Raw genomic sequence first — 8,715 nt, forward strand, 5'->3', positions numbered from 1 at the left:
CATTGACTCATCCGGAAAAACCTGGGATAACCATGATGGGCGGGCGATATGACGAGTGTACCGGCCTACATCATCGTGTCCGAATCGTAGACCAGTGATTAAGCAGAACTCCTTCCGCCCAAAACAAGTATACGCTGGTGGAAAATGAAACCATATCTCTTCCTCACCACGTTGTATACTGTCGGGTAGATTTGATGTCATGGTCTGAAGCCACAAATGGGTCAAATTAGCATCTCCACCCGGATGCTGTACTCTCAGCCATGGCCCGAAGCAGGTTTCCTCAAACAATTGTCTTTGAGCAGGTGAAAGCTTCTTTGCAATTGTAGTGGCCAGGCTGACTTTATTTCTCAAGGTCAATTGAGCCGAAAAAAATTTCTACAAAAACAATAAACATACCAAGTTAGATATACCAAAAACTACACTGTGAAGATATACCAAAAACAATAAACATAAAAAGTAGTAGTTTATTCTTGAAACTAAAATTTGCAACACTGTTTTGTCTTTTGGTTGAAATGAAAATCGCAACGAGAGAATCGCAACGCGAGATGACAATCGCAACGAGAGAATCGCAACGAGAGAATCGCAACGCGAAATGAAAATCGCAATGCGATTTTGGTTTCGCGTTGCGATTCTCTCGTTGCGATTTTCATTTCGCGTTGCGATTCTCTCGTTGCGCTTTTCATTTCTCTCGTTGCGACAGTCATTCTCTCGTTGCGATTTTCATTTATCTCGTTGCGACTCTTCTGCAAATTGAAACTTGAATGGATTGCATTACTTCAACCAAAAGACAGAACAAAGACAAAGACAAATACTAACTTGAAAATCGGAACGAGAGAATAGCAACGCGAAATGAAAATCGCAACGACAGAATCGTAACGCGAAATGAAATCTAAGTGAAATGGTTAATCTATTATTGAAATGACCAGTAAACTTATCATCAGTTTCAATATGAAAAACCTACAATAATGCAAACATTTCAAAATAAAAATAATTAAAAAAACTAACCCTCGGAGGTTGATTTTCCATTTCTGAATATTGTGAGGGATTTCTGACCGTGAATGGTTGTGAGGGATTTCGCCGGAGATGGGGACGGAAATCTTCGGAGATGGGGACGATTTCTTCGCCGTAGAGAGTGAGAGATGGAGATGGGACTGAGTTGTGATTTTAGGTTTTAGGTTATGAGTTGCGATTACGGGATTTTGTCTTAATATTCTTTTTGTAATTTGAAAATAAAATACGCGTAGCGATTATAATGGCGCTTTAAATATCGCGTTGCGATTTACGGATACGCGTTGCGATTTTATGTATTATCGTTGCGATTTACGGATACGCGTTGCGATATACGGATACGCATTGCGATTTACCCATACGCGTTGCGATTTACGGATACACGTTGCGATTTACGGATACGCGTTGCGATTTATGTGTTCGCGTTGCGATTTTCATATTCGCGTTGCGATTTTCGCAATATTTTCATATTCGCGTTGCGATTTTGGAAAATCGCAATGCGAATTTGTACTATCGCATTGCGATTTTCAAGAATCGCGTTGCGATTTTGGAAACTGATTTGCGATTCTGGGGATCGCGTTGCGATTTTGTTGGTCATTTTGGCAAATCCAAAAAAAGTTGGTTAAAATCGTATATTATAACTTTTTTTTGGTCACTGAGGCGATTTTCTCTTTTTTCTATCATCATAACGTGTCATCTTATGACATCATCTTCGATAACTAAGGCTACTAAAATGCTCCTCTCTTCTTCCTCTCTCTTTTATGATTTAACTTTTTCAACAACAACAACAACAAAAAAGCCTTTGCAACCATAAAATCACCTCGAACCTTTCGACTTTGAGGAAACGTTAAGGGGTGTGTAATTTGTATATGCCCCAAAAGTTCCCTTTCTCATCGGTCAACTACATTGACTTACTGACGATGATTTGTCTTGCTCATGTGGTCTCCTCTGCTACTTAAAGAGGAAAAACCTTTCGATCCTCGATTCACTCGTAATGAGTCGTGAAAAGTATGAGGAGAACAAAGATGTCTCTGAGTTTGATGGCTTTGTAAGACATTTCACATAGGGGTTGAGATTTGGCATGTATTCACTGCGGATCCCATTTTCTCGGTTTTAGCACATCTGTTGGTTGTATCGTATAGATGGCTGATTCTTGTTGGCATGTTATCCATTAGGGCATACCTCAAGGGATCGTGTCGGAGGTCATTGACATATGTAGAGATTTTCCATTCGTCTATTAGGTCAAGAATGTAATGGGTGGCATTGGCAAACTTTCTCGTGTAGTCATGTATGAGCTCACCCTGTTTCTGGACCACATTATAGAGGATGGTCGACGAGTGGAAGATTGTTCTATTGGCCAAGAATTGGCCAACAAATATCTACAACAACTGCTTGAAGTCTGCTAGGTTTTCGCGGGTAGGGAGTCGTCCTACTAATTCTCCACTCTCCTGTAGAAAGTGGTAGGGAAGACCTTGTACTTTAATTGATCGGAGGCCTCCACAATGTCCATATAATTCTTGTATTAAGACGAGTGGTCCGCTGGATCTCAAGTTTCATCATAAACCTTATTAGACAACTTGAAATGTGGGGGTAAGAAGTGGCCAATATATGGGGAATGATAGGGTTGTGCTCCTTCATAAACCAATCAGCCTTAGAAATTACAATTGCTTGATGTTTTAAGGTCGTCAATTTATTTCTGCATGGCCTTTATTTGCCTTCTCCATTCTTCTCGACTTGACTCGACAGGTAGAAGTACATACTCATTATCATCCCCCAAGGGATTTGTTAATGTTGGCGACATTCATCGGCATTGGAATCCCTTACTTTCTCTTCTCCTCATCGTCTGCCTCTTTGTCGTTGGGAGCTCAACAACTCCCGGAGAGTCTTTTGTAAGACTCATGTTATTGTTAGTTTTGTTTTTGTAGCTATAAATGAGCTTCATGGGAAGCTTGAATCTGTGCATGCAAGTTTTGCAAACTCATTTTAGAGACCCTAAATCTACTGGTTTTCCGAGCCATAAGACTGATCATATTGAGGATAATATTGACTTGTATGTTGGCCAAACTGATCGTAAACACCATAATAAGTTTGGTGGTATCTAAAATGGCAAAACTTTCGGGCGAATTGCATAGTGTTGGCCGTAGGTCGCCATGCCTTCCGGGCGACCTACGGCGTGGCAGCTTCCCAGCATAGGTCGCCATGCCCTCCGGGCGACCTTATAGGTTGTGGCGACATGGTAGGTCGCCATGCACGCTGGGCGACCTTGTCCTGCGCCCTGCTCCCCGTTGCATGCTCGCCTGCTATCCACTGCATGCAAGCGACCTCTTCTGACGTGCATGGCACATGCAAAGCTTCATCCTCTCACCACAGCTCGTAGCAAAGCTTCATCCTCTCGCCACAGTTTGTATAAAACACTTTTATCGTGATTTCATTGCTGCATGCATGAGGGAGATAGGGGTGAGGGAGGCAGAGCCACCTTTGTCGTGATTTCAGCAGAATCACGGAGGAGTTCGAGCTGCTTGCATGGCGACCTACAAGGTCGCACCGAGTGTATGGCGACCTATGATCTCGTTTGGCTTGCATGGCGACCAATCCATGCACTGTATAATTCACACCATTTGAACAATTATTTCTTGGACAGTATTATCACCTGAATTGTTTTTTTTCACGGTAATATCTAGTGAGTTTTGCCATCGAAAATACAACGACTCATGAGTATTTCGTTGTTATTGGTAAGGGAGAATAGACGGTTTAAGAGGACTTTAAGAAGAAGAAAAAGAAAAATTAGTTTGATTGTTTTGGTTTTAGGGGGCCATTTTTATTGATATTTGAAGGTCAAAAGTTGTACACGTGAAAAATACATCTAAAAAAAATTGAACAAAAAATAAATACGAATAGACATGAATGCTACGATAAATGAACCACAATAGATGGTTAAACTGTTGATAGACCACTGTCACACGCAAGTCAGAGCAAAGCATCTTTAGAAAAATATCTATGAACGCATTTTTAAGTATCCAAATTCAATTTGAGGGTCTAAAGTGGGAAAGATCAACGCGATAATAACAAGTGTCATCTTGATTTATCACGGTAATGTCAAATCCAACTTTGAGAAAATAAAAGACAATAACAGTCAAACTACTAAAAAAAGAACATGCCAAAAGACATAAAAAAAATTATCATGAAGAAAAAGAAAATTATGTCATAAAAACAAAGTTATTGAAAGAAAAAAAATGAAAATGTGAGATTTAAAAAACAAGAAAGTAAAGAAATACCTAGAGCAGCAACTAACGTCAAAATTAGGGGTGTTCATTTTGGTTTTAACCGAATTAATTGATCGAACTAAATTAGTTTGTTAAATTCGGTCGGTCATCGAATTAGTTCGGTTGAAGAACGATTAATACATTTTTTAGAACTCGATTAACGGTTAATTCGGTTCGAAATCGGTTAATTAACCGAATTAACCGAAATTAAATTTTAAATATATTATATATAACATATGGGCTCAACCCAAACCATTTAAAACCCAATTAATAATTTAAAATCTAATACCTTTTAAACATCAATTAATATTAATTAATTAAAAAAATCCATATAAAATTTTTATTGTATAATTATATATTATTTAAATTAATTGTAAATTGTTTTTTAAATTAAAAAATATTCAATTTTTATATAAATTAGAAAATTTTAAAAAATTTCGGTTAATTCGAAATTAACCGAAATTTATTTGATTCGGTTAACGGTTAAAGAAAAATAATTCGATTAATTCGATTAATGGTAATTATGTTCGGTCGACCACTGTTTTAACCGAATGAACACCCCTAGTCAAAATTAATGTCATCACACTCCCAGCAAAGTTAAAACAAATAAACAACCAGTGGGTTAGGAAAAAATGGTTGTTATATTTATTTTTAAAGGAAAAAACATTTTAATTTTGTAAAGTTAATTATATATACTCTATAATCTTATATTAATTGATGGTGATGTGGGGTGTTGACGGTGGCACTGTGGTGGAGAAAATTGATTGTGGCCTGGGCTGGGATAGAGGTGAACCTAAACGGGAGCCGAATGGGACCTCCCCCAAAGATTTTAAAAATCTCTATTTGGTTTTTCAAATCTTCTAAAAAAATTAATTTGATTCCTTCGAAATTTTAAAAATACATTTATTTAAATAATTTTAAATAAGTCTCCTTTTAACTTTTAAAAAGTTTTTATGAAATATTAATTTTTTAAAAAAAATTTGTCCAGTTTAAACTTTTAAAAGAAATTAAAATTTTAGACAAGCCCATCATCTTATTGTTAAAATTCATCACCAGACGACGAGGGATGATGATGATAATGTGTTTGTGAACTAAATTGATAGAATGATTAAATACGAATAATTAATTTAATTTAATTAATTTGATTTAAAATCAAATTATTTAAATATGTAAATTTATATCAGAAATTTCTTTTGCATAATGGAAAGATATAAAATCTTATGTATTTTCAGCCATTTATTAAACTTCAAGATATATCAATGTTAAATGGATGAATACCTACCCTTACAAAATGCATGAATCTCCTACTTAATTTTTCTTCTTCTTGTATTTGTATATTTTTTTCATTAAAATTAAAATAATTACCTTCCGGATGTTATGCTATTGATTTACTAAATTTTGATTACTTACGTTATCGATTGTTACATTCTGATCACAGAAACGTTAATTTATATTAATTTGATGACATGACAAAAATTAGCCAAAATGAATTGATTTTAATTTCACTCCTAAACTTTAGATAGAATACCAATTTAACCCTAAAATTTAGATAAACTTCACTTAACGTTGTCTTCAGTCCTTTGGATTTAGTTTAAGTCATTCCATGAATTGATTTCAAGAAAATAAGAATCTTAATTCTCATTCATTTGACCTTATTTGTGAAATCTGACCTTTTAATTGAATGAAGAATGTAGAGTTTTATATCAAAAGAAGTTCAAATAGTCCCTCAAATAAATTGGCGCATGGGCCAATTGTCCCTCTAAGCGAATTTTAAAATTTATTTAATTTTGGTCTTATTTAATTAAATTAAATTAATCAAATTCTCAAATCTAAAATTTAAATATTCAATTATATAATAATAATTAAAATATACTCGTATTAACTTTAATCTATACTTAAATAACTTAATTATTATAAGGTTAATTTTATTTAATTAAATAATTTTTACATAATCTGATTCTAATTTCGTAAAAATCTTGATAAATTTATCGTCTTAGAATTGAGTGAAAACTTTAATTTAATTTTTAACTCTATTAGCATTAATTGATGGGGGAAAGTGAAAAACTGGTTTCAAACCTTTTTCAGATGGCTCGTGACAGTGCACCTTCCATCATATTCATTGATGAAATAGATTCGTTATGTGGACAGCGTGGTGAGGGCGATGAGAGTGAAGCATCAAGACGTAACAAAACCGAACTTCTTGTGCAGATGCAGGTAAAGGGAAATAAGCTGCTCTGCAGCATGTTTTCCGAACTCTAAATTGCGATGAACACGGCTGGCGGCCAACAGAGTTCGCCGCAAAGTTGCAGGGACAGGGCAAGGAATCCTGTTTATGATATCCATTGCCTTGTCAAGCATTCCAGCTCGGATATATAGATCAACCATGCAAGAATACAGCTCCATTGTTGGAGAAATGCGGTGTTCATTTACCATTGTGTTGAAGTACATTTCACCTTCATCCACTAATCCAGCATGACTACAGGCAGAAATGACACCAATAAATGTTATATGATCCATTTCCATGTTTTCTCTTTGCGTTTCTTCAAAAACCTTGAGAGTTTTCTTCGCATGGCCATGCTGTGCATATCCAGAGATCATTGAGTTCCATGACACAAGGTCTCTTTCCCGCTGCCTCCTAAAAACTTGATACGCGTTATCTATATTCCCTCTTAGCATACATGTTAAAAAGAGCACTACATACACATATAGCATCACTTAATTTTGATTTGATTGACCATGCATGAAACTGTTTTCCCTGTTCTAAAGGTGCTGTGGGTGCGGCACAGGCATTATAACACTCGAGAAGGTGAACGCATTAGGTTGAACCCCTCCTTTACCAGCTGCATAAAAACTTTGGTAGCTCCCTCGGAGTCTCCTATCTGAGCATACCCAGCTAGCATTGCCGACCATGCGACAATGTCCCGCTCATCAATTTGTTCGAAAGCTTTAGCAGCTTCTTTGATATTTCCCAGCTTAACATAAGCATCCAAAATAGCAGTTCCAAACGGCCGGCGACTTCTCATAATTAGCTTTGATTACTTGTGCATGTATTTGGAAAGGAGAAATAGTGGGTCGAGCTGTAAGAATTGCAGAATAAGTAAAATTGTTTGGTCTAACACCTTCCTTGTTCATTAAACAAAAGTTTCACCGCCTCTTGAATTTTTCCGTTCTGCAGGCTGTCCAAGATACAACAGATTGAGCTTCATGCATCATTGAAAACAACTTCAATGCATCGTCAATTTCGCTGCACTTACTGTAAGCTATCATAAGCGCGGTTTCGATTTTAGGGTCAAAACTGAAACCATCTTTCAAAACTCGACAATGAAGCTGCCTTGCAAAACCCAATTCCTTACGGTTAGCACACAACTTTAAAAGAGGAACAAAAGACATCTGAGTAGGCTTTACACCAGCGCGCCTCATATCGTAAAATGTTTCGAAAGCTTCCAAATGAAGACCATTTGTTACATAACCGGAAATCATACAATTCCATGTCACAGCATTCTTGGTTTCCATGCCGTCAAAAACAAGTCTACCATCCTTACCCATCCCTGACTTTAGATACATGTTAATCAAATAATTGCAGACAACAGTCCCTGTCTCGAAACCAAACTTTACAATCAAACAATGAAGTTGAACACCGATTTCTAAAAATAGTTTATATATCATACAATGAACTCAAAAAAATTATGATATTATTTTATTCAAATTTAAATAGTTTACGTCACATATATATCTCATCATCTTTTTTTCATATGTGGTATATATATATATATATTATACAGAGTCGAGGAACTCAATTCAAATTTGAAAATCAATTAACTAAATACTAAAAAATTTGAGTTAATTGAGTTACTATTCGAGTTATATTTTATAATTCGATTTGAACTTGAAATTTTTTTAACCGAAAATAGTTTATGAAATGACAACTCGAAATTAATTAGACTCAAAAAAATTTTAGTTGAGTCGAAAAATTAATTTTTTGAATCAAATCGAGTTTTGTTCAAACCTACATCTAGTTAGATAAGGTATTATATATTTTAAATAAGATTAAAAAGTTATATTTTAATGTTGTAAATAAAGTAATTTGAATTAAGTATGTCCCCTTTATAACGAGTTTATGTGACATCTAATCTCAATTAGTTGATATATTGGTCAAAATAATCAGCTCATTTAATCATAATTTTTTAAATAAAAACTCAATTAATCCTTCGAGTGAAAACGGAATACACTTGATTTTAGGTACAATTAAAGAGGTTATTTTATATATAAGCCTTCAAATTATTGAAATTTCTAATTCTACAAAGGCATAATGTCAAAAAAAATCCCAATGTTTACATAAATAGTAATTTTGATCTTTATTCTTTTTTTTTTAAAATATTTTAGTTTGTAACATTTTATTTTGAGACAAAAGACCCCATACGTGGATAAAAACCGTTAGTCAACT

General features: G+C 35.1%; 1 pseudogene; it reads right to left on the minus strand.

Annotated features, from left to right (window-relative positions):
- Window positions 1-6,446: 6,446 nt before the first annotated feature.
- On the minus strand, window positions 6,447-7,937 carry LOC120116308 (annotated as a pseudogene).
- Window positions 7,938-8,715: the final 778 nt, after the last annotated feature.

The sequence above is a fragment of the Hibiscus syriacus genome, unplaced genomic scaffold (assembly GCF_006381635.1).
Source record: "Hibiscus syriacus cultivar Baekdansim isolate YM2019G1 unplaced genomic scaffold, ASM638163v2 tig00110293_pilon, whole genome shotgun sequence".
Classification (NCBI taxonomy): Eukaryota; Viridiplantae; Streptophyta; class Magnoliopsida; order Malvales; family Malvaceae; genus Hibiscus; species Hibiscus syriacus.